Source organism: Anastrepha ludens, chromosome 2, assembly GCF_028408465.1.
Source record: "Anastrepha ludens isolate Willacy chromosome 2, idAnaLude1.1, whole genome shotgun sequence".
NCBI lineage: Eukaryota > Metazoa > Arthropoda > Insecta > Diptera > Tephritidae > Anastrepha > Anastrepha ludens.
In genome coordinates, this window is record NC_071498.1 from 143,523,369 (window position 1) to 143,546,250 (window position 22,882).

At 38.9% G+C, this 22,882-nt stretch overlaps 1 protein-coding gene across 6 annotated transcripts in view; it reads right to left on the reverse strand.

Moving 5' to 3' along the window:
* LOC128855480 (filamin-A) overlaps window positions 1-22,882 on the reverse strand; it is a 184,323-nt gene that overhangs the window by 54,064 nt on the left and 107,377 nt on the right. Inside the window, exon 1 of one of the 6 annotated variants that reach the window (XM_054090426.1) lies at window positions 2,558-2,577. The exons of the other annotated variants lie outside the window; for them this stretch is intronic. The gene's annotated coding sequence lies outside the window, so the exon portion shown is untranslated. Of the gene's footprint in view, window positions 1-2,557; window positions 2,578-22,882 lie in introns of those variants that run through there. 6 annotated transcript variants of the gene reach the window in all.

Genomic DNA, 22,882 nt, shown 5'->3' on the forward strand with positions numbered 1-22,882 from the left:
AGTAAGTTAATTGATTTTTTTTTATATTTTTATTGAGTTTGAAAAATAAAGAAAATCTACAAAACAGTGATAAAATCAGACCGGAAAAGTAAAAAATCGTAAATTTATTGATTTTATTATTTGCAAAAATCAAAAAGCGTTTATTCTCTGTGGCTGAATATTACGAATCTGCGTGCATGAAACACCAAAATGATAGAAAAAGTCTTTTCTAATACCGTTCGCCCCTCGGCAGGCACTGACAATGGCCTTCGAATGCATTTCTGCCATGAAAAGGCTACTCATAAAAAACATTTGCTGTTCGAAGGAGTCGGCTTAAAACTGTAGGACCCTCCATTTATGAAATGGACGCGCCAATTATACAATAAAAATAATATTATGTATATGTGACCTGGTCTACGAAAAGGTACCTTACGTGCGAAAACAAGTTTTCGAGAAAACAGCAGTTAAAGTTTAAACTTCTAAAAAAATCAGTCTTTTTCGTATTTGTACTTTTCTTTTTTTTTACTTTTAACAAACTTTTAAGCAAATTACGACTTTCTGGTTATCACCATTTTAAAGAGCCTTTCACACACTATTCGAATCAACAAAAAAGTGAAAAATGATTTTTTGACACGTAAGGTACCTTTTCATAGACCAGGTCACATATATGTAATATAATTGGCGCTTACACCCTTTTTGGGTGTTTGACCCCTTGAGGTGTTGTTTTATTCACTTATATCGGGTGTTTTTTTTAGCTTCTCATGCAGCTGCCGATATCGATATGTGTTGACAGCAAGGTTTGGCAAGCCATGTTGACTCGTTTAATGCCAAATTGTGGAAATTTACTTTGAAAAAAAAAAAAAATAATAATAAATAAATAAATCTGTGCGCAAAGTTCATAGCGCGAAATGTTGAAGCGGACGCCTAAATGCCCATTCGTCGTCATTCTCAATGCATTAGCCTTTGTCCTGCGTGGAAAATTTTACGTCAGGTTCTTGGTTAAATGCCTAGAAAACACACGAGCTGTAAAGAATTGAAGAATTGAAGCCAATCGGCCATCGCTTGCGTCGCAGTTTTGCTGATTGGGCTCATTTAGATCTATTATTCAGGTTTACTGGAAAAAGTAGTCAAAAAATGGACTGATCGAATGGACCATGTAACTCATAGCCGCGGCGGACACATGCAGGATTTTATATTCAAGATTATAATAAAAAAAATCATTCCAAGAATATTTCTGTTTTGTGTTATCATTTTAAGTTATGCAGCTTCTACAACAACGCTGTTAAATGGTCGATCTTTACCTCCTGCGCGATGCTACCAGAACTAACGTGTCGGTTAACTTCGATTATGTCTGTAATTTTATCGACATTATCGACATTTTCTTTAACATCAAAATTTCCTAACCAGAGTTGATGAAACTAAAAAGGCACGTAATCAGCTGTTATAGCATCGGCACCATAAACACCATTTCACAATTCCAGCTTGCGTTTTCCTGACCTGCATTTTCGCCTTTATCAAACAAAAACTGTAAAATGTAACGAATTTTCTATTTGTAGACTTTCATTGTTAACACCCCGTAACTCACAACTGAATGAAACAAACAAAAAGCAGCAAACGAATTTTTTTAGTGTGAAATGTCACCTTGACAACCAGAATAAATTTGAAGTCATTTGATAGATACTTTACGGGATATCAATCACTACAGCCTTCTAGCGAGAAAATAATGGATTTCTTTTCCCCCTTTTTCGGTGGTCTTGCATTATCATTTTGAGTTCTCAAGCTTTTAGAAAAACACCCGATACATATAAAAGTATACATAAAGCAAGTAAAAATAAATACGTGCGCATCTAAGATTGCAACTAAAATAATGAAATAATTTTTATTTATTAAATAAATTCTCCATTTTCCTAAGCTACCTCAGGGCATTAATTATTGCACAGAGTCGTGGTAATAAATTTAATTTTTTTCGCTAAAAAAATCTTTGAATATAATTTCTTCAATGCTTTGGAAATACTTGAAGCGTGAAGCATTCACTGCAATTTATTTAAAAAAAAACTTATTAAATATCCCCAAATGCCAATTGGCAACCAATAAATATCGCAAAAGACAACCACATGAGTAATATCTACAAATATGCTAATAAATACGCATTAATATGACATATTTTCTGTATGAAACGGTGCAAAAATGTGTGGGTGTATTTAAAAAAAAAAAAAAAAAAATTAAAAAAAAAAATGCAACACTTGATAATTCAATATAAAACACTGATGACTTTCTTTGACCACCAATCAATTGAATTGATTTTTCGAAAACGCCACACACCCATTCACATGTATACGCGCATGTGTGCGTATGTATAGGCAGTGTTCATATGTCCTGGGACCAGAACATTGCGGGCTTTGGATGTTAAACGCTTACAGCTCGCTAGAGACAATTTTTTTCCTGCAATTTATGCATTCGCAATAAGACACACAAATATCTTCTTATATATATATATATTTTTTTTTAATTTTTTTTATGGTGATCTAAATTTTTTGCCATGATTGAAATACACTTTCGATACAATTTGCACACCGACCTTTATTTCAACAGTATGTGTAGTGCGTTGTGTATGATTCCAGATTTAGTGAAATGCTCAAAGTGTGCACTTTTTCGTTATAATCACAAGTCCATTAATTTTGCGGGGAACTCAGAAATTTCGACAGCCAACACCAACACTTGTACTATTCGTACTAAGTACTTTGTCTTTGAACACTTTTCGTTTAGTGGACACTTGTTTGCAGCGCGCAAAGTTTCAAACGGTAATGTTCACACACGCTCGACACGATCTCGCTCGTCGTCAATGGTAGCGACGGTGGTGTGGCTATGATGATGGCTATGGCGATGATGGCTGCTCGGTGAGATGGCGTTGTTGGTTGGCTAGCAAGCAGACGGACTAGCGACGAGAAAGCAAAGCGATCGTCCGTCGAACAACGATCGTGAAAGTGATCTTTTTGAAATGCGACGTATAGACGTAGGTGTGCATGTGTGTATGTATGTACGCGTATGTGAGCCAGGACAATTGGTAGGCCGAGTGGTGAGTAGTGGCACTAGTAGTTTCTCCTAGTGGCTGACAAACACACACACACATACATACATACATTTGCATTTACATTCACATATATGTATGTATGTACACGCATACATATTTACGCAACTGCACATATAAAGTGTCAGAAAACAGTTGTCGAGTTGTGGCAGTGGGCGGCCCATGGTGGCGTTAGTGGCTTTGTTGGACACCGCCTGACTTGTCACGCGCTGTGCGGGGCACATAAATCGGTGTGGTGCACAAATGTATGTATATGTGTGTGTGCAGGAGGAAAATATATTTGTGTTATTGCCGGCGGCGGAAATTGTAGGCAAAACAAATACAATGGGCGTACATACATATGCATGCATGTATGTATGTATGTGCATACTTGTATGTATGTAGCAGCAAAGCGGCAGTCATCGTTGTTGTTGGTTAAGCAAAACAACTTTTTATTGGTTTTTATTTTTGCTCTTAATTAAAAATACTATTATTAAAATCAAAAATTGTTTGAATGCATCACTCAGGCATGTGCACATATGTATGTATGCATGTATGCATGTTTGTATGTATACATGCATGTATGTACATAAAATTGTGTATTTCGTGCACACATCCATACTACATACTTGTATACGTGTAGATTTAAAATCGAATGAATTTTTTTTTTGCGAGCGAACGAAATATGAAAAGTTTTTGAAAATTTTTAGAATTTTTTATTTTTTTTATTTTATTTCGGCGGCATACTTTTTTTCTTCGCATTGCACTTAAGCGTGCAAAATATCCGTGTTGAAAATCACAAATTAACATGCAAACATACAGACAAATTCATACATAAATATGGAAATACCTAATGAGGTGTGGAGGGATACAAATTTATACATACATATGCACATACGTAGATAAATAGGCAATCATATAAATACTAATATATTGGGTTGGCAACTAAGTAATTGCGGATTTCACTCACAGATTGCTTTAGTTGAATTTTTAGGGTAGCCGACGTAGTACAAATGCAAAACACATTTTGTTATTTGATAGTTGGCAACTCAGCTGCCAATCAGTGAAAAAAGTTTTTTGTTCGGTTGCGTAGTTTTCGTTTGGCGTTCGTTGAAAAATGAAAAATGAAAAGGAGCATTTTCGTCATATTTTTCTTTTTTATTTCCGCAAAGGGAAAACTGCATCGCAAGCTCATAAAAAGTTATGTGCTGTTTATGGTGACGAAGCTTTGAAAGAACGGCAGTGTCAAAATTGGTTTGCTAAATTTCGTTCTGGTGATTTTTCACTCAAAGATGAAAAACGCTCTCGTCGTCCAGCCGAAGTTGATGATGCCCTATTCAAAGCAATAAACGATTCGAATCGTCACAGTAGAACACATGAGACTGCAGAGAAGCTTCATGCATTGAAAATCATATACCGTAACGCCATTTTTTTGTTTTGTTGTTTCTCAATGTGTTTTCCTGTGGGACGGTAGGATATGTTCGCCTCCTTCAGTCGACGTTCAATGGTGTTGATACTCACATCTATTCCCTTTTTAGCAAGGAATAGTCCCGCTTAAAAAGTTGGACGATCACTTTTCCTACTTTTTTGTCGTCACTCGCTTCAAGCCGCGTTCGGAAAAGTCATCAACATTTTTATACACCTTATACCGCTGATTCTACATCACAACAAACTTTTTTCATTTTTTAATTACTTTTGCAGCCGCAGCGTAAGATAATTTCGGCCCTTTCGAATGTGTGCATAAAAATACCGCCTCAAAACGCTTCGCGTACTTCTCACTCATTTTTGTTTGGTTGCGTTTGCGGGAAAGTTTTGAACGACACTAAGCTGAGTTAGCACTGGCGTCATAGCCCTTGAGTGAGACTAAAAAGCAGAACGAAATAAATCTTGAAGTTACAAGAAAAAAACTGGTTCTTTTCTTTTCACACGGACTGTAAGAATAAATAAATAATTGGCGCGTACACTTCTGTTAAGTGCCGAACTTCTCGTATATCCAAGGGACATACAGTTTTAAGCTGACTCCGAACGGCAAACGATTTTTCGTGAGGAGCTTTTTCATGGCAGGAATACACTCGGAGATTTGCCATTGCCTGCCTTCTGCAAGAAAATTTGCTTCAAAGCGCTAGAAAATTACAAATTGAAGATGACTTTCGCTTTTATCGGTCGTTTTGAAAACAAATATAAGAAAATATGACATCCATAACAAATCTGATCTTAAAAAGGCAATACTTGAAGACTGGAACCAAATTATATTAGTCCAGAATACATAACCGGGCTCGGTAGTCTACCGTAAGTGCAGTAGCCTGCCATCCCAGAGCTTGTGGGTTGGAATCACACAAATTAACGTACTTTCGCTGTCTCTAAAACAAAATTCCTCCAATTCCATTCCTCAACCCAAAAAACTTATTCTTTCCTCCTTTCCATCATTACTCCCGGACAATAGTCAGCGCATTATTTGCATTGTGGCTGCTAAAACAAGCAAAAAAACAAAGAAAAATACACAGTTACACATTGCATCAGTGGCGCCAGCCAAAGGAAGCGGACAACTGCAATAATAGCGCAGCCACACCAAATTTAGCGAAGTCCTCAACAATCCGTGCGATCCTTCTGGCAGAAAAATGTGAAATACAGATGGCGCTCCAAGCAGTAAGAAGCCGTTGTTCCTAAGTAACGAAAAGTGGGCATTCCCACTACTTAGGACTGGCAGTGACAGGTTAATCACCTACCCTGTCAGAAATCAAAACAGATTAACGAAACCAACGCGAGACTGAGTCTTGTCGAGGACTCCAAGAGGAGTCAACAAGGAAAACAAAAAACGTAAAAAATTGTTTGACTTCATGCGAAGTAAACTTCAAGCTGTGATTGATTATAACGGATACCCAACGAAGTACTAAATACCTTAAAACTTCAAAAATTTCAAATTTCTTTTTTAAATGCATCATTTAAGCTGTGGCTCAAATTCTCTGTATGTTTTTTGTTTGGATGACATGACATGACAATGAGTGGACCCTTTTTTGTTTTATATTTTATGTTGTAAAATGAAATAAAACAAAATAAATAAAATATCTACACACTCTGTTTTTCCATTTACGCAAGTATTATAAAATATAGAATACCTTACAAAAAAATCGTATCTGTTTCAAATGAGGTGTGAGTGACTGTATGTATATGTAATACAGTCAAGTGTAGAAACAAGCAAATGTTTATGTATAGCATGTATGTATGTATGTATATAGTACATAAATGTGTAAATATGTATGTATGTATTAAAATGTATGTATTTTGAATTAATCTATTAAAAATCATTTCCTATGACTTTGCCCTCATCCAATGCTGGTATTCTCGATTCGAACTGCAAGTCACAAAAACTCACACACACACACACGCGTCTATTCTACGCGTATTTATGTACACACACGTATGCATGTAGGTCGCTTGCATGCTTGGCGGGTGGGTGGCTCCCACCGCAGCTGTTGCATATACTCGAGCATGCTTTGGCGTATGCGTTTACACTAAGTTTGTGCATGCCGCATTTTTGTCTCGATCGCTCGTAAAAATTAATCTTCAGTACTTATGCTCACATGTACATTCAGGCATACATACATACATACGTATATGTGTGGTCCCAGGCAATAACCGATTAAGTCGATGTAAAGAAGTTTTGAGGTGTATATTTATTTAATTTTTTATTTTTATTTTTTTATTACGAAAAACTGCAGTGGAAAGCACCCTACGGCCTAACGAGAATTAAGCCTTTACCGCATGATGATCTCAAAGTTTATGCCGAAATAAGGAATTTAAGAAAAACTGCCATCAAAATTTTCAACTTTTCAATCAAAACTTTTCAATCTTTAGAAAACAACTGGGTATACAATTTTATAGCGCATTCAATTTTAGAACAATAAAGGGTAAGTTTGAAGTCGCTGAAATTCACATTGATTTTTGACATTTTTTTTTGCCCACGATGTTGAGAATTTTCTTCTATACGAGGAAAAAGATTAAATTGAAAGTCTTCAATAAGGCTGAAAATTCTCAATATTTTAGCGACAAAAAATTGCGAAAAATCAACTTGAAACTTGCACCTTCTTACAGGGGTCTTTCAAAAGTGATGCCCAGATATCAGTGGTGAATAATTCTGAGACGGTACCTGTTTTTTATGTCGTCTATGACATTTTGTGATGTAGACAGATATACAATTTTACACGATAGACCGCACTAAAATTATTGAAAGTCGTCGAAAGGAAATGGTCAATCTTGAAGAACAACACATCGCAAAATTCGTAATTTTTTTAAGGAAATAATCCCTCGAATGAGTGGACACTTCAAAGGTTGGTGAAAAAATTTCAAGAAACTGGTTCTGCCGAGGATAGAAAATTGACTGGCAGACCAAAAACTGGACGCTCTGTGGAGAATATTACAGCTGTAGCGCAAGGTGTTGCTGAATAACCTTCAATATTTCTACGTTCTCAAAAACTAGGCATTCATGAGTCGATTGTTTGGTGGATTTTACCTATGGACCTGCACAAAACTCGCTTCTAATGCGTCTTTACCCAACAATCTTCCAGGCAGAAATACATGCCATTGAGATATTCGTGATGGAGTGTCTCCGTAGAAAAATGAGAGCAATCCACATTAACATACTTTCAGATAGTCAGGTCCTTCTACTCGTATCAACTACAATCACCTCAAAAATGGTGCATGACTGCCTGAACCTTCTCAACATGTTATAATAGGTTGGGTTCTTGGACACGAGCGACATGAGGGAAGTGAAATAGCAGACCATCTAGCTAAAAAAAGAGTCCAACATGCCACTAGTTGATCCTGAGCCTTTATGTGGACTCTATAGAGTGCCACATTAACGAACTTCTCTGAAGGTGGGAGGAGCAGAAATTCGCTGAACACTGGCGAAATTCTATCGGTCAACTACAAGCGAAACAATTCCTAACGCCGAACAGAGGAATTTCTGATAAGCTACTTTCACTGAGCAGAGTAGACGTAAGACTTTTAACTGATTGCTTTACAGGCCACTGTAGCCTGAAATATCACATAAAAGTGGGACCATCATCTGGCGATTCTATGAAATTGACACTAAAAATTTAAAACACATTCTTTATAAAAGTCCTGCACTAGGCAGAAAACGGCTACACTACTTGGGCGGTAGTGGCGGTATATACTAAATTATGGAACAAAAAGCACCAGAAAGTGGTAAAATTTTTAAAAAGCCTTTAAACATAAGGTGCCTCAGCAAGCTTTGCGCAATATACCTCGTTTGGTCGCAGTGCGAAGTAGCCTAATAATAATAAAATAAAGGATTTTCCAATAAGAGGTGTTATTTGGATAAAAGATCAATGGTTTTGTTGCTTGTGTGGCACGTAGCGCCGTCTTTTTGAAAATAAACGTTGTCCAGATCAATACCATCCAATTCCGGCCATAAAAAATCGTTAATCATCTCTCAATAGCGCAATTCATTCGCCGTAACTGTTGCTCCAGCTTCATTTTCGAAAAAGTAAGGTTCAATGACTCCGCCGGACCATAAACCGCACCAAACAGACACACACGTTGAGGATAGAGAGGCTTTTCAACAATAACTCTTGGATTTTCTAAGCCCCAGATCCGACAATGTTTGCCTCGTCACTCAAGATGATTTTTCGATGGAATTCCGGATCATTTTCATGCATTTCAACGACCCAATCAGCAAAGACACGACGTTGTTGATGGTCGGCCGACTTGAGTTCTTGTGTTAATTGGACTGTATAAGCCTTAAGACTCAAATCTTTATGCAAAATACGGTATAATGACGTTTGTGGAATGCCTAATTCCAAAGAACGACGAGGAATGGACAAATGGACACACCTGGGTTTTCTTCAACACTTTCGGCTACAACAGCAATATTTTCGGCTGTTCTTGAGCGATGTGCACTGGTTTTATTCTTCACATCAATAGCTTGCCCCAACAGCTCGAATTTTTTCACCAATTTCTGTATTGCGGTCCGACAAGGTGCTTCACGATGACCCAAAAATGTTCGAGTTTTACGAAACGTCTCTGTCAAATTTTCACCATTTTTTTTAGTGAATTTTAATAATTTCAATGCGTTGTTTAAGAGGTTATCGTTCCACTTTTATTAATGGCGTAGTTGCTACTTGTCATATATTAAAAAATGAAAGCTTCAAAAGTGATATCTTCCGAAATAGCGCGCTATTCAAAATAATGTTATTGGAAAACCTTTTATTAAAAAATAAAAAATTAAATAAAATACCAAAAAAGTAGTTCAAACTTGGTAGTTCAACGCACTGCTATTATTTCGAGCACAAGTGTAGCATACTGTGAAATAATATGTGCATTCTTATAACCTGTGTGTGTGTGTGTGTGCTTTTGTATAGACAGAACAATTTAATTTTAAAAATATAACATTAATTTGAAATGCTTAATATCTTGAGCGCGACGCCAACATTTTTGCTGTTTGTTGTTGTGATTGCAATTTTGAAATTTCGACACAACGTGAAGAATTTTATATTTTGCAATTTAATGATTGTTTAATTGTTCGTGAGCTGCATATTTTGTGGATCCTGGTGTTTTCATTGATAAGCAAGAAAAATTATTTCATTTTATTTAATACAAACCTATAATTACATTGGCATCCAGTAGATACCAAAATACATATATACAAATAATTATAAAATATATACGTATGTGTGAATGCAGTAGAGAGTACTGAACTATATACAGTTAGGGACATAACTATTCGAACACCCCATGTATGTTGAATATTTTGAAAATTAAGGGGACAGATACCTGTAAACGGCCATATTTTCCCTGATTTGCATTAAAATTATTTAAAATGAAGAAGTCAATATATTTTTTTTCAAAATTGGCATACGGTTTACTTATTCATGAAAATAGTTAAAATTTTTTTTGTATTTTAATCATGTAAAAGGCAATTCTTCCAGGAAGGTCGCAGCGGAATTCTTCCAGGTTCGCGGAATAAAATGTTTCAAAAAAAAAAAAATGAATTTTGGGGTGAATTTTCCTACTATTTTTGCTTCGAAAAAATAATTTTTTCGACTTGAAACACATAGAAAGTTATATTATCAAAAGGATGTGTGCAAAATTTCAGGGAGATCGGTCAATAACTTTTCGAGTTATCGTCAATTCGAAAAATATAGTTTTGAGAAAAACGCGTCTAAAATTTGAATACAACGTAATTATACCTTTCCTAGCGCTCGAACGCAAAGAATAGAGTCGTCACGGTTGACGATCTATAATATGATATGAGAAATACTTAAATTTATGTTCTAAATATGTGTCTGACATATTCTTAAAGGACTATATTAACATTTTATGAAAAAAAAAAAAATTTTTCCGAAATTTTACAGGTATCTGTCCCCTTAAGTAGAATATTTACAAATATTAAACGTAGTTTCATTTCAAATGTAATTTCGTTTGATTATTTTATAAAAAAACGTAGTAATATTCAAGACATTATTTAAAAAAATACAAAATAAGAATATTCCATTGGGACAAAAGTGTTCGTACATTTTATATGTACGTTTGGATTTATCTTATTTCTCTTAAAATTAATACTTAGTAGGTGCTTCACATCAATCACTGTTTGCAGTTTCCTGAACATCGATCGGAATAAATTTTTTATTGTATATTATCTGGTGATATTTCCCCTCCAGCCTTCTTCCAAAACAGTTTTAAGTTCATTCTTATTGGCACACTCTTTATACCCATTTTGCGTTTCAAAAGTTCCCAACAGTATTCGATGGGGTTCAGGGACACGTGATTGAGGAAGAGAATATAATTGTCTTGGTGCATAATAAAGCAGATAAATAAAGCAGACTCTACGCACAGGTTGTTGCTTATCATTGTTCTGTTGCCAAAATCCAACATTGGCCAAGCCCAAACCACCTACAGAATCCTTCGAATTGTCTTCCAATATTCTTTTATCCTGACGCTGAACCATTACACCATCTAGCTGTCATTGCACCTCATGCCATGCCATTTCCACCGTCTTGTTTGACAATTTGAATAAAATTTTGTGCTTCTAAAGCTGTATTTGGTTTTGCGCTACACTTTTCCTCAGCTACCAATAACAAAAATATTGACTTAGTTTTCATGCATGAATAATACAGTTTCTCAAAATTTGTCATCCTCATCTATATAAGGCTTGGCGAGTTCTGTGGTTCGGTTTTTATGGTTCAAAATCATCTGCCCATCACTGATAAGAGTCTGCATACACCCCGGATATAGCCGTTGGTCCACAGATAAAACTGAATCAACACAATTTTTCAATAAACTTTTTGGACTTTCAAGCCAACGAAAATGGGGGATGTAGATTTTTGTTAGTGATGGCCAAATGATTTTGATATGCATGCAGATTTTCGTCCATCACTGTATTGGTTTTCCATACAAAATGATGTGGGAGGAGTATTATTTAATTTATTTTAAAAATATGCAAAACGACGAAAAATCACCATTTGGCACAACGGAGCTTTACAAAAAATAGTATGGGGAAATGAAATGTTAAATATTTATACAATGAACTTATAGCCTTTACAGTATCACAACAGTCTGTTTGCAGTATTTCGCTATAAATTTTCATACGATAAATTATGGGACACGTCTAGCTCAATAATTTTACATTTTACAATCCGTATTACAATGGCTTGCCGCACTACGCTAATATGTACATACATATGCACATGTATGTATGTATATACAATATAAACAATTAATAAATCTACATGAAGCAGTCTGAGTTCTGAATTGTCTAATTTTAAAATTATGTTAAGGGTGCTAGTGCAAAACGTTCATCCGAAAACAGGCCACAAAATATATTTCTAAACTGATGACTGGGTATCACAGAAGTGGGTGAACGGTGTGCTGAATATTATTGGGTATGGGAATAAGTGCCCGCCCTCGTAAAAGAGGTGTCGCTGTTGATACTATTTTTGTGTTCGCTCTAGTAATACTGTACTGGTGATTTGAAGGTGTATATGTGAGGTCTCCATTGCAGGAGTTGATATTCGTTTGAAGCGTAAATATCCTTTTTTATCTGACATCAAAAATGCCTACGCTAGTCCAGAAAATACAGCACTTGCGGGAAGTCATGCTTTTCAAGAAAAGTGCTGCTGAAACGTGTCGTATATGCCCATCACCCTTCACCGAGGAAGAGCTGAAAACCGCGGCAAGAAGTCTCAAAAAAACAAAGCTCCAGGCCCAGATGGCATCCCAGCTGAAGCTCTCAAACTTGTGGCTGAAAGCCGACCAGATGTGATGCTCGATGTTTACAATGCATACATTGGCGCAATAGAGGTGGAGGTGGTAAGCAGCGCTCAAGGCAGACGCCATTACCCGAACCGCATCACCGTCCTGGCAACGCTTGATGCACGAAACGCCTTACGATGGATAGACATTATAAAGGTACTACGAGAAAGGTTTCGAATACCTGCATACCTTCTAAGGATTCTCCAGAGCTACCTGAGTGAGCGTGAACTGCTGTACGACACACCAGATGTCCAGAAAACAAACGCGATAACGTCTGCCGCAGGTCAAGGGTGTATTCTCGGCCCCGATCTCTGGAATCTTAGCTACGATGAGATATTGAGCATAGAAATGCCAGAAGATACATATCTACCAGGATACCTGGACGATATAGCGGTTATACCAGCTCGGGATACAGAGGGCGCTAAAAGGAATCTAAACCGAGTCATGATAAGGACGCAATTATGGCATGAGGACTATGGCCTGGAACTCGCTAAACATAAAACCGAAGTCGTCCTTATGACACGAAGTCCTTAAAAAATAAAAAAAAATAAATAATTGGCGCGTACACTTCTGTTAGGTGTTTGGCCGAGCTCCTCCTCCGATTTGTGATGTGCGTCTTGATGTTGTTCCACAAATGGAGGGACCTACAGTTTCAAGCCGACTCCGAACGGCAGATATATATTTTTATGAGGAGCTTTTTCATGGCAGAATTACACTCGGAGGTTTGCCATTTCCTGCCGAGGGGCGACCGCTATTAGAAAAATGTTTTTATTACTTTTGCTTTCACCGAGATTCGAACCAACGACCTCTCTGTGAATTCCGAATGGTAATCACGCACCAACCCATTCGGCTACGGCGGCCGAAGTCCTTAGCGACCCAAAATGTAATAAAATACTTAGGTATTCAACTTGACTGCAGGCTTACTTTCTGGGTCCAGATACGGCATGCGGCTACCGAAGCAGCAAAGGTCACAGGTATTTTAAGTAGATTAATGGCATACATCGGTGGGCCAACACAGAGCAAAAGAGAGGTAATTATGGCGGCCACAAACTCAATTTTTCTGTACGGCCGCGAAGTATGGGCAATTGTGCTAAACTGCAAAGCGAAGCGCAAAGCACTAGAAGCTGTGCAACGAACAGTTGCACTTAGAGTTACCTCAGCCTACCAAACTGTCTCAGGCGCAGCAATTTTCGTGATCAGCGGGCAGATACCCGTAGACCTCATGGTCCGGGAACGAATGGATGAGTGGGACTCCAAGAAGAAACTAGCTTCTCAGAACGGAAATGCCAATCTATGCTGCGTTGGCAAAGCCGATGGGACACTGAACCGAGTGGCAGATGGATGGCGAAACTTGTTCCATCAATTGACAAACGGGTCCAAAGGAACTTCGGGGAAGTGAACTACTTCTTAACTCAGTTCACCTCGGGCCACGGATACTTCCGGAGATACCTATACCGCATGGGCGAGGTAAACGATTCTAATTGCATATACTACGAAGCGCTGAGCGATGACGCTGAACACATATTTTTTAGTTGTAATAGATGGCACGCGGAAAGATATGCTCGAGGGAGTAAATTGGCGTACTATGGACGTACTACGGAAAAAAAAGATCGACCTCGACACAGTGCAACAAAGTGAAGCCGCACAGATAGAGACACAAGAAGACGAGCCTATAGCATGAAAGCTGGCTACAAATATGGTGGACTCAGACGTGGGTGAATAGAATTGGTCCTTTATGGATGCCGTTCTGGGCTCTCCCGAAGTAATATAGAAAGCAGTTCCGGGAAGGATGTCTCCTCAGAAGGAGAGGAGGGATCGTTTTAGTGGCCACACCACATGACGCAGTAGACGACGGTCGCTGTAAGTGCGAATGCATTTTGAACCCCCCCTCACCCACCAAAAAAAAAAACAAGTCCCATCAAATACAATTTGTAAAGAGTGGTTTCGACGCTTCCAAAGTGGCAATTTCGACGTGAGTGATAAAGATCGCTGAGGGGCACCGAAGAAATTCGAAGATACTGAACTCCAGCAATTATTGGATGACGACGCATGTCGAACACTTTATGATATGTCTAAAGAGTTGGACATTGACAGATCAACTGTCGGTAAACGTTTGAACGCGATGGGCATGGTCCAGAAAGCTGGGTGCTATATTATATTAATTGAAGGAAAGGGATATCGAGCGACGTTTGCTGACGCGTGAGATGCTTCTTGAACGGTAGAAAAGAAAAGGTTTTCTGCATCGGATCGTCACTGACGATGAAAAATGGATCTATAATGATAGCCTAAGCGTCGAAAATGGCAGGCAATGGCAGAGATCCGGGTGTATTTATGCCTAAAAAAGATTCTCATAAAAACACCATCTGGGGTTCGGAGGCGGCTTAAGCTGTAAGTCCCTCTATTTGCGGAAAATATTAAGACGCAAACCACTAATAGGAGGAGAGGCTCGGTCAAACGCCCGAAAAGGGAATACGCGCCAAAAGGTTAGACGGTAAACAAAGAACATTTCCTGCACTTCTGAGTGAACAAATTCGTCTAAAAAATCTGGATTTATGGGAAAGTACCAATATTCGACATCTTAAAATACACAAATTGATTCTTCAAAATATGGACTCTTATAAAAAAAAAAAAATTGAGCACTTGATTTAATACAATTGACGACCCTTAAACTAACGCAAAAGATGATTAACTGCCGAAATAAATGCCTATGATAATACATTTTATTTTATTTCTGGTATGCTACGCTTAGTTAGGCGGCCGCCGTAGCCGAATGGGTTGGAGCGTGACTATCATTCGGAATTCATAGAGAGAACGTAGGTTCGAATCTCCGTGAAACACCAAAATTAAGAAAACAATTTTTTCTAATAGCGGTCGCCCCTCGGCAGGCAATGGAAAACCTCCGAGTGTATTTCTGCCATGAAAAAGCTCTTCATAAAAATATCTGCCGTTCGGAGTCGGCTTGAAACTGTAGTCTCTCCATTTGTGGAACAACATCAAGAAGCACACCACAAATAGGAGGAGGAGCTCGGCCAAACACCCAAAAAGGGTGTACGCGCCAATGATATATACATGCCTAGTTTCGTTCAAGACAAACGCTCATTCCTAATGTAAGGCGGTAAGCGCCAAAAAAAAATTATCATAAAAAATATTACAATGGGGTACATTGTGTTGCTTACACATTTCTCCCACATTTTATTGCGATTTCGTTTAATAAAATAATTATGCTGCTTCGTTAGTCTGAATTTAGTACATGCCACTGTTTGTATATTTAATTTAAATTTGTATGCAACATGCAACATTTGGTATGACAAGTAGCCTGTAATTTATTTACAGTATAACGTGATTTTATGACCCTGCATTCTTTCGCAAGAGCGTAAATATTCCTTTTACAGCTGCCTACATGTTGTCAAAAAAGTGCTGGGAATTGGTCTCGCTGCGGAAATATTATGAGAGTGAGAGAGTGTTGAAAAGTGTTGGCAAGGCCAGAGAGATGTTACTACTGGTGCGTATCGACGCTAGGTTTAGTTAGTAGCATCTCACCAAATTTCAGTCAAATCGGTTGATTTCTTTGTGTTTGGCATTTGTTTGAATCGAGGAAGTCGGGTGATTCTCCGTTTACAACACGACAACGCATCAGCTCACGCCTTAGCAGTTGTGGTCGCAAGATTAATGGAAATAGAAATGGCTGGCGGGAAAAAGATTTCATTCAAATGAGTAGGGAATTGCAGAAACGAATGGCCATTTTTCTGGTTACGTGTTCCAGGCTAGGGCTGCTATCCAAGTGATATCTCCATGTGATTTTCACAGTGTATGACCAATCCATTTCCGCTGTCGGATTTCAAGATGGATGGACGTCTGCTTCGTTAGTGCCCAGAAGTCGGTGCTCTGCGAAACTTAAAATGGGAGCGCAAAGCGGAAGCGACCTATATATTTAGAATACCCAAGAGATGCCTAGATGCGTCGCCCAAAGAAGCCATTTTGAAACAGATCTCCTTTGGGGATGACTGTATTCACCAACAGACGACAAACACGAACGCGTGAGGTAAAGCTTCAAAACGTACTCAAACAGACGGCAAGTCGATATCGAGTAACAATATTGCAATTTATCGATGCGCCATTGGTGATAAACCAATGGATTCTATCGATAGCGTATAACCCTAATACGTAATTAAGAGAGGAACCTGGACACAGGTAGCTGGTGTGCCTAAAAGACATAAACACGGCTCCACCTTGACGAAATTGCTTTTAGCAGTCCCAGGGGGGAATCAGCCGAGTGGGGAGGAATGCCCCACATACCGCTGGTGTGACGACACCTTTGATGATGTTTCTGACTTTTTCGATTTTAACCTCCTCTTCAAAAAAAAATAATAATAAAAATAAAAAAAAAGAAGTCAGTATTTTTGTGATGGTTGCAGACCAGAAAACGCATACAATTTTGGGAAAACTGCGATTGTTGTGGCCCATGTCTCACACCCATACATCAAAACAGACTTTACTTTAGATTTAAAGATCTTTAATTTCCAAACACAGCCACTTCGACATTTGGCTGCGAGCCGCCATTTTGGTTGATGACGCTTCCGAGATAGCAGAATGTGTATGTGAAAGGTTTGCGCGCCCGCAGTGTTGAGGCACAACACATCTTTGTCTTCGCAATATTAATATTCAAGCTCACTTTTGCTGCACATTCGCCTACCGCTGCGATCTTCGACTGTATATGGGAGTATTTAAGCGACAGTAAACAAACATATGTCGACGGCGTAGTCAAGATCTTCAAGTGAGCCGCCCATGATATATCTCGTCTGTTAGCCACAGATGCTTAAATAGGAGCGGGGCAAGCATGCATTCCTGTCTTATTCCTGTCTGCACTTGAATGCCACCGCTCACGGAATGCTCTCAAATCTCACTCTGCAAGTGGCATCTGTATACAGATCTTTTACGAGGTTGATAATTTTTTCAGGTACTCCTTTGTAGACGCGAGCTCTCCAGATCGCATCCTGCGAGTTGAGAGTGTCAAACGCCTGCTCAAAGTCGATGAAACACATGTACAGTGGTGTGCGCCACTCAACAGACTGCTCTACGATCACTTCTTGTCCCGGAGCCCGTTCTGCCACTCCTTTCTGCAGCCATCAATTCTGTGCAGCATGTGGAGAGGAGGATGAGAGGGTGGACCACTGTCTGTGCGTCTGCCGAGCCATCGCCCGAACCAGGTTTGAGGCCTTTGGCACTGATGTGTTATGAAGCGACCACCTTGGCACCACAAGATCTACTCAGATTTCTTCGGAGGTCGCGTGGATTTGAAGAAAATTAAAAAGGGAATCCGAGTGCAGTACAATGGACTTAACTTCACCACTTCTATCTTTTTTTATTTTTATCATTCATGCATTCCTCACCAGCGTAGATTTTGGTACATCTGACGTCAGCACTTTCGAGACGTTTGCACATTAGAAGTAACACACTCGTACATATCGCACTTGATTCGTGCCAATCAATCTGAATTACAAATATGATACCTACCATATGTGAGTGTGTACGTATGTATGTGTGTAGCTATGTATACCAGTACTATTATCAGGCAACACAAAACACAATGCACACCTCATATGATTTTGAATAATTAGCAATTAGTAGACTGTTTAATCTGTTTTTAAAATATAATGCAAAAATTGCAGATTTTCGTATTATCGTAATTTTTCTTCGTTTTTTTTCTTATTGTGAAGTTCTGGTTGACTGCTGACTTGGCTTGCAATGACGGCGCGTTTGGGCGCACTGCCCAATTAGTATTTATACAACAATTAAGGTTGAGAGAATTGAAGTAAAATTCTCTGTTTAAATTGGTTTTTTTGCGACATACATATTTACATACATACATATACATAATTATGTGCATATTTTATGCCGGCACTTTGTTCGAATTATCGGCGACACTGAACACATTTTCCGCAAATAAAAGTGAGTTTCGAAAATTCTGTGGAAAAGTAAAAAGCTGTGTGAGCACTCACGCGTTTCCTATAAGTAGTGGACGGGTAAGGGTGAAGGGCGTTAATGTTTTCAGGTTGAGTTACTTTTCTCTTAAAGGATGTTGACCTCTGGAGGCAATCTCGCAAGGGACAAGGTAGCATTTTCGGGGAGTTAACACCGCATTTCTCCGAACTTCGAACATATCTCTCTATCTGCAAACTACTGTTTGAGGGTCGTGCTAGGGCAATCTTTCCAAATAGGCAGGATTGCAACGAGGGGGAAATCTGCACCGAAGCTTGCACCTCTGTCTTCACTGACAGTTCCAAGGTGGAATCGGGAGTCGGAGCAGGGGTTTTCTCTAAATCAGCCAATTTATCTATCTCCTTTAAGCTGCTTTTCAAGCAGAAGTCTTCGCGATCTTGCAGGCATGCAAAATGCTTGGGGAACGCGGGAGCGAAGGAGATATTAACATTTTCTCCGATAGACAAGCCGCTATCAAGGCTCTAACGAGGCCATGGTGCAGAGCGAAATTGGTAAACTCCTGTAAGAAGGAGATCGAATCTCTTCGGTGTGCAGTTAACATTTCTCTGATCTGGATTCCAGGACATAGGAACATAGAGGGAAATCAAATTGCTGTTGAGCTTACCAGAAAGAGGACTGAATTGGCCTCAGAGACCTTCTACCCGGTCATCGGCATCCCCCTGACAGTTGTTAAGGGTTGACTGCACAAAAAGATGGAAGAAAAGATAAAGCTCCATTTCTTCATGTGCTTTTTAGCCCCGTACATTCCGGAGGACACAGAAAGTCCTTTGGATTCCTCGCCATTCAATTTACAAACTCGTAGCTGTGTTTACCGGTCACTGGACGATCGGCATACACGCGGAAAAGCTAGGGTTACCATTTAACACCCATTGAAGAAACTTTGGGGACCTTTCAGAGTAGGAGACTGTTGAGAAGTTTCTCTATAAATGTCCGAGCTTTGCAGCCTGGCGATTAAGGTCACGGTGTGCTCCTTTCTTCGACAGCCTGGGGTTGTGCCCCAACCTAAACCCCATCAACCTTCTCCATTACATCAACAGCTCTAATTGATATCTGGCCGTGCCAGTCTGGTACTTCAACCTATCTATCGCCACTTTCTGCATGCACCATCACACAGAGGTTACAATCTATCGTCAACGCCTGTGAACATAGGTTAGGTTAGGTGAAATTGTCGCCCTTCGGCCAGTTAAAGACCCCTTGTGATACCACCGAAACTGTTTTATCTTTACTCTACTGAGTACCAAGGACTACTAAACCGCTGTGTGGCCTTTAGCTAGTGGCTGTGGCTATCCTAGCTAGTTTGAGATTCGCAATATCCGCAATGTTGTCCAGAAAAGCGAAACCGAGCAATCTCAACCGTCTTTTACACAGAGTCATGCACCCGCATAGAAGGTTTTCGACTTCCTGCCAGCTTTCACAATAGTGACTGGGTGGTGCCTCTAATCTACTTGCATGTCTTCCTATTGGCCAGTACCCAGATAGGACACCTACTACGTTTCTTAGATCTTTCGAATTTAATTTAAGTAAATTCTTAGTCGGGCCACGTTTGTCTACTGATAGCGCAGGTGTTTAACTGTTTCCAGTTGGAAATTGCAACAGTAATGGTGTGTCTGTCTATTAAAAGTTTACATGTTGCCAAGGGAAAAGGCTGTTGTTTTTGCGCCGTCCCATATGATGTCGACCCCATCCCAAGGGATCTTTGGCCGACCGCGACCCCTACTCCCTTGCGGGTTCCAGTCCAGTGCCATTCTCGTGATGCAACTGGTGGTTTTCTCAATGTGTGACCTTTCCATCGCCACTTTCTGCGTTTGATTTGCCACAAGATGGGCTCCTCATTCGTCGATTTCCACAGCGCGTCATTGCTGATAGTGTTCGGCCAGAATATTCTACAGATGATGCGGAGGCATTTGTTGGCGAAAGATTGTAGCGTCTGTGTGATGGTGTTGGAGACCAGCCTTGTTTCACTTCCGTAGAACAATACTGACTGTAGTTGACATCTTCTTCTGCTTCGCCGTTTGTCGTGATAGTGCAGCCAAGGTAGCAGAAGCTTTAGACAAATTCCACCGGACACCCGTCAACCAATATATGTCTTGCTTTATTTATTGTCTTGGCGATGTTGTCCTGCAGTCCGACAGTGCGTGCCAGCCCAGTCTGTCCGCCTTGGCTTGCATGTCAGAGAGTTTGTGAGAGAGGGGGCAGATGTCAAAAGCGAAGTCCAGGTCCTCGCGGTGTTTGGTGAAACTTCATACGATGCCTCTTTTGTGCAGGGTCAACTGGTTCAACTGGAGTGGGGGCGACGCCTGCATTAATGGTGAATGGGTCGCTGATGTTGCCGTTGTGGAGCACTGCCAGTTTGGAGATCTCGTAAGGGGCTCTGACTAGGCGGATTATCTTAGCGGGAGCTCTCTTTCTACTCAACGTTTGCCATATTGAGTCTCGTTTGATAGTGTTGAATGCCTTCTTGAAATCGACGAGCAGCATGTAAAACGGGGAGCGCCACTCAACTGATTGATTTCCTATGATGCGAAGAGTGTTGGCTGGGTCACCACAACTTCGGTGAGGGCGAAATCCTGCTTGTTCATCCCTTAAGAAGCGTTCGATACATTAAAGTCTGCATTGTATGATCGTGGCTAGAATTTTGTAGATAGCGTTGAACAGAGTTTTTCCTCGTCACTTGCCGTAGTCACGCAAATCGACTTTCTTGGGCAGCTTCACGATGGTACCTTTCGTCCAGGACGGAGGCAGCTTTTCATGGCCCCAGACGGCAGTGATGTGGGGATGCAGAATTTCCCCTGTAATTTGCTGGTCGACTATCAGTAGTTCTGGTTGTATGCCATTTTCGTCTGCGGCTTTGTTGAGCTTCTTGATTAGATCCTTAAACTTCGTTAGACTAGGGCAAGATGTTGTTGTTTTGCTGCTGGCTGTTGTGTTGCCCACTTCGAAAATAGATTAACTGCTAGGAGCGATGTTGCTAATTGGCTCAAAGTGAAGGTCAGTAAAGCACCATTCAGTTCCCTGATGGATTCAGATCTCTGATTGCACTTCATTATACCAAAATTCAATGAAATTCAGAAATTTCGATTTTTTACAAATTTTGTAACAAGTTTGAAAATTTGCTTTGTAAGGTTTTTGTTGTAGTATGAACTGTGTTTTTAAGAAAGAATAATTGAAACTAAAAAGTAAATAAATAAATAAATAATCAAAACTTGTTGTACTCTTTCCTTTGGCGTTCACTGTTTGTGTATGCTAGCGCACAATACCTGTGAACAACCTTCGGCATAGGCACTTTTAGTTATTTAAAAAAATCTATATATATTTTTCTAAAATACTCAGCTGCATTTAGTTGGCAATACGTAGCTAAAATGTTGTGCATCATTAAATTTGCGTAATTTATTTTTTATTTTTTATTGCGTTAAAGTGCAAGGTTTGCCAGATCAAATTTTAGCGCCCAACGCATAACTTTCGGGACAGTCATTCAAAAGCGCTCATATTTTTGGACAGCCTCACGCGCTTAATTAAATATAGTGCAGTTAAATACTTGGCTACGTAAGGCGTCTGGATTTTAGGTGCCGTTAAAAAGTAAGTTTTCTAAAAATGGCGTTGCCGAGCACACGATGAAGGCGGTGAAAAGCATTTTTGTTTTTATAGAAATAAAATATTTTGGTTAACACTTGCGTGAGTCGTTTAAATTAGCAATTATTCAACTAAGTCTAAATAAATTCGTGTTAAATTCAAAAAGAGACAAGTTAACTGTGTGGAATAAGTAAAACGTGTCGCTGCTCATACATACATACATACACATGTATTTGTATGTAAGTGTTTGCGCAAACGCACGAACCAATTGCAGTAACAAAATGTTAATAAATACGTGGCTAATAACAAGAAATAATACAAACACACACAAACGTCTTAAAATTTATGATTATAAATTGCAATTAATAGCTTAATTAAGGAGGAAAATTCTTTTCAAGCAGCAAAAAAAAAAAATTAGCAATGAGGCAAGCAAAAACGGAAAAAAAATATAAAAAATATATACATTTAGTTAAATAAAAATTTTGAAATTAAAAAAAAAAAAATTTTTTTTTTGAAAGCGCGTTTTACATTTAGTTAAATAAAAATTTTGAAATAAAAAAAAAAAAATTTTTGTTTTGAAAGCGCGTTTTGCCTTGGTTATGCCTATGCGCATGCGTATTGAAACTAATTGAGAACATTGTTTTGTCTTCTCCTGGTGCTCTGCGCTACCAAATTTGTATGCTTTATTTATTTCTGGATGTCATGTTCGTGAGTTTTACAAAGTTTCCAATTGGCTTGAAAATGTTTTTTGCTATTTTTTTTGTTGTGTTTTTTATTAATTTTTATGCAAATTTTTTATGCAATTTTACACATGACTGCTAAACTAAGTCAATATTGTTGATTTTATTGACTATAAATGTTTGCGTGTATTTGTGTGTAACTGTAATTGGTTCTTACGTTTAACACATAACAAATGACAATTTTTTGTTCTTTTTTTGTTTTTAAACTTACATCAAGACAATGACACATTACAAAAATTAAATATTCGTAAATTTT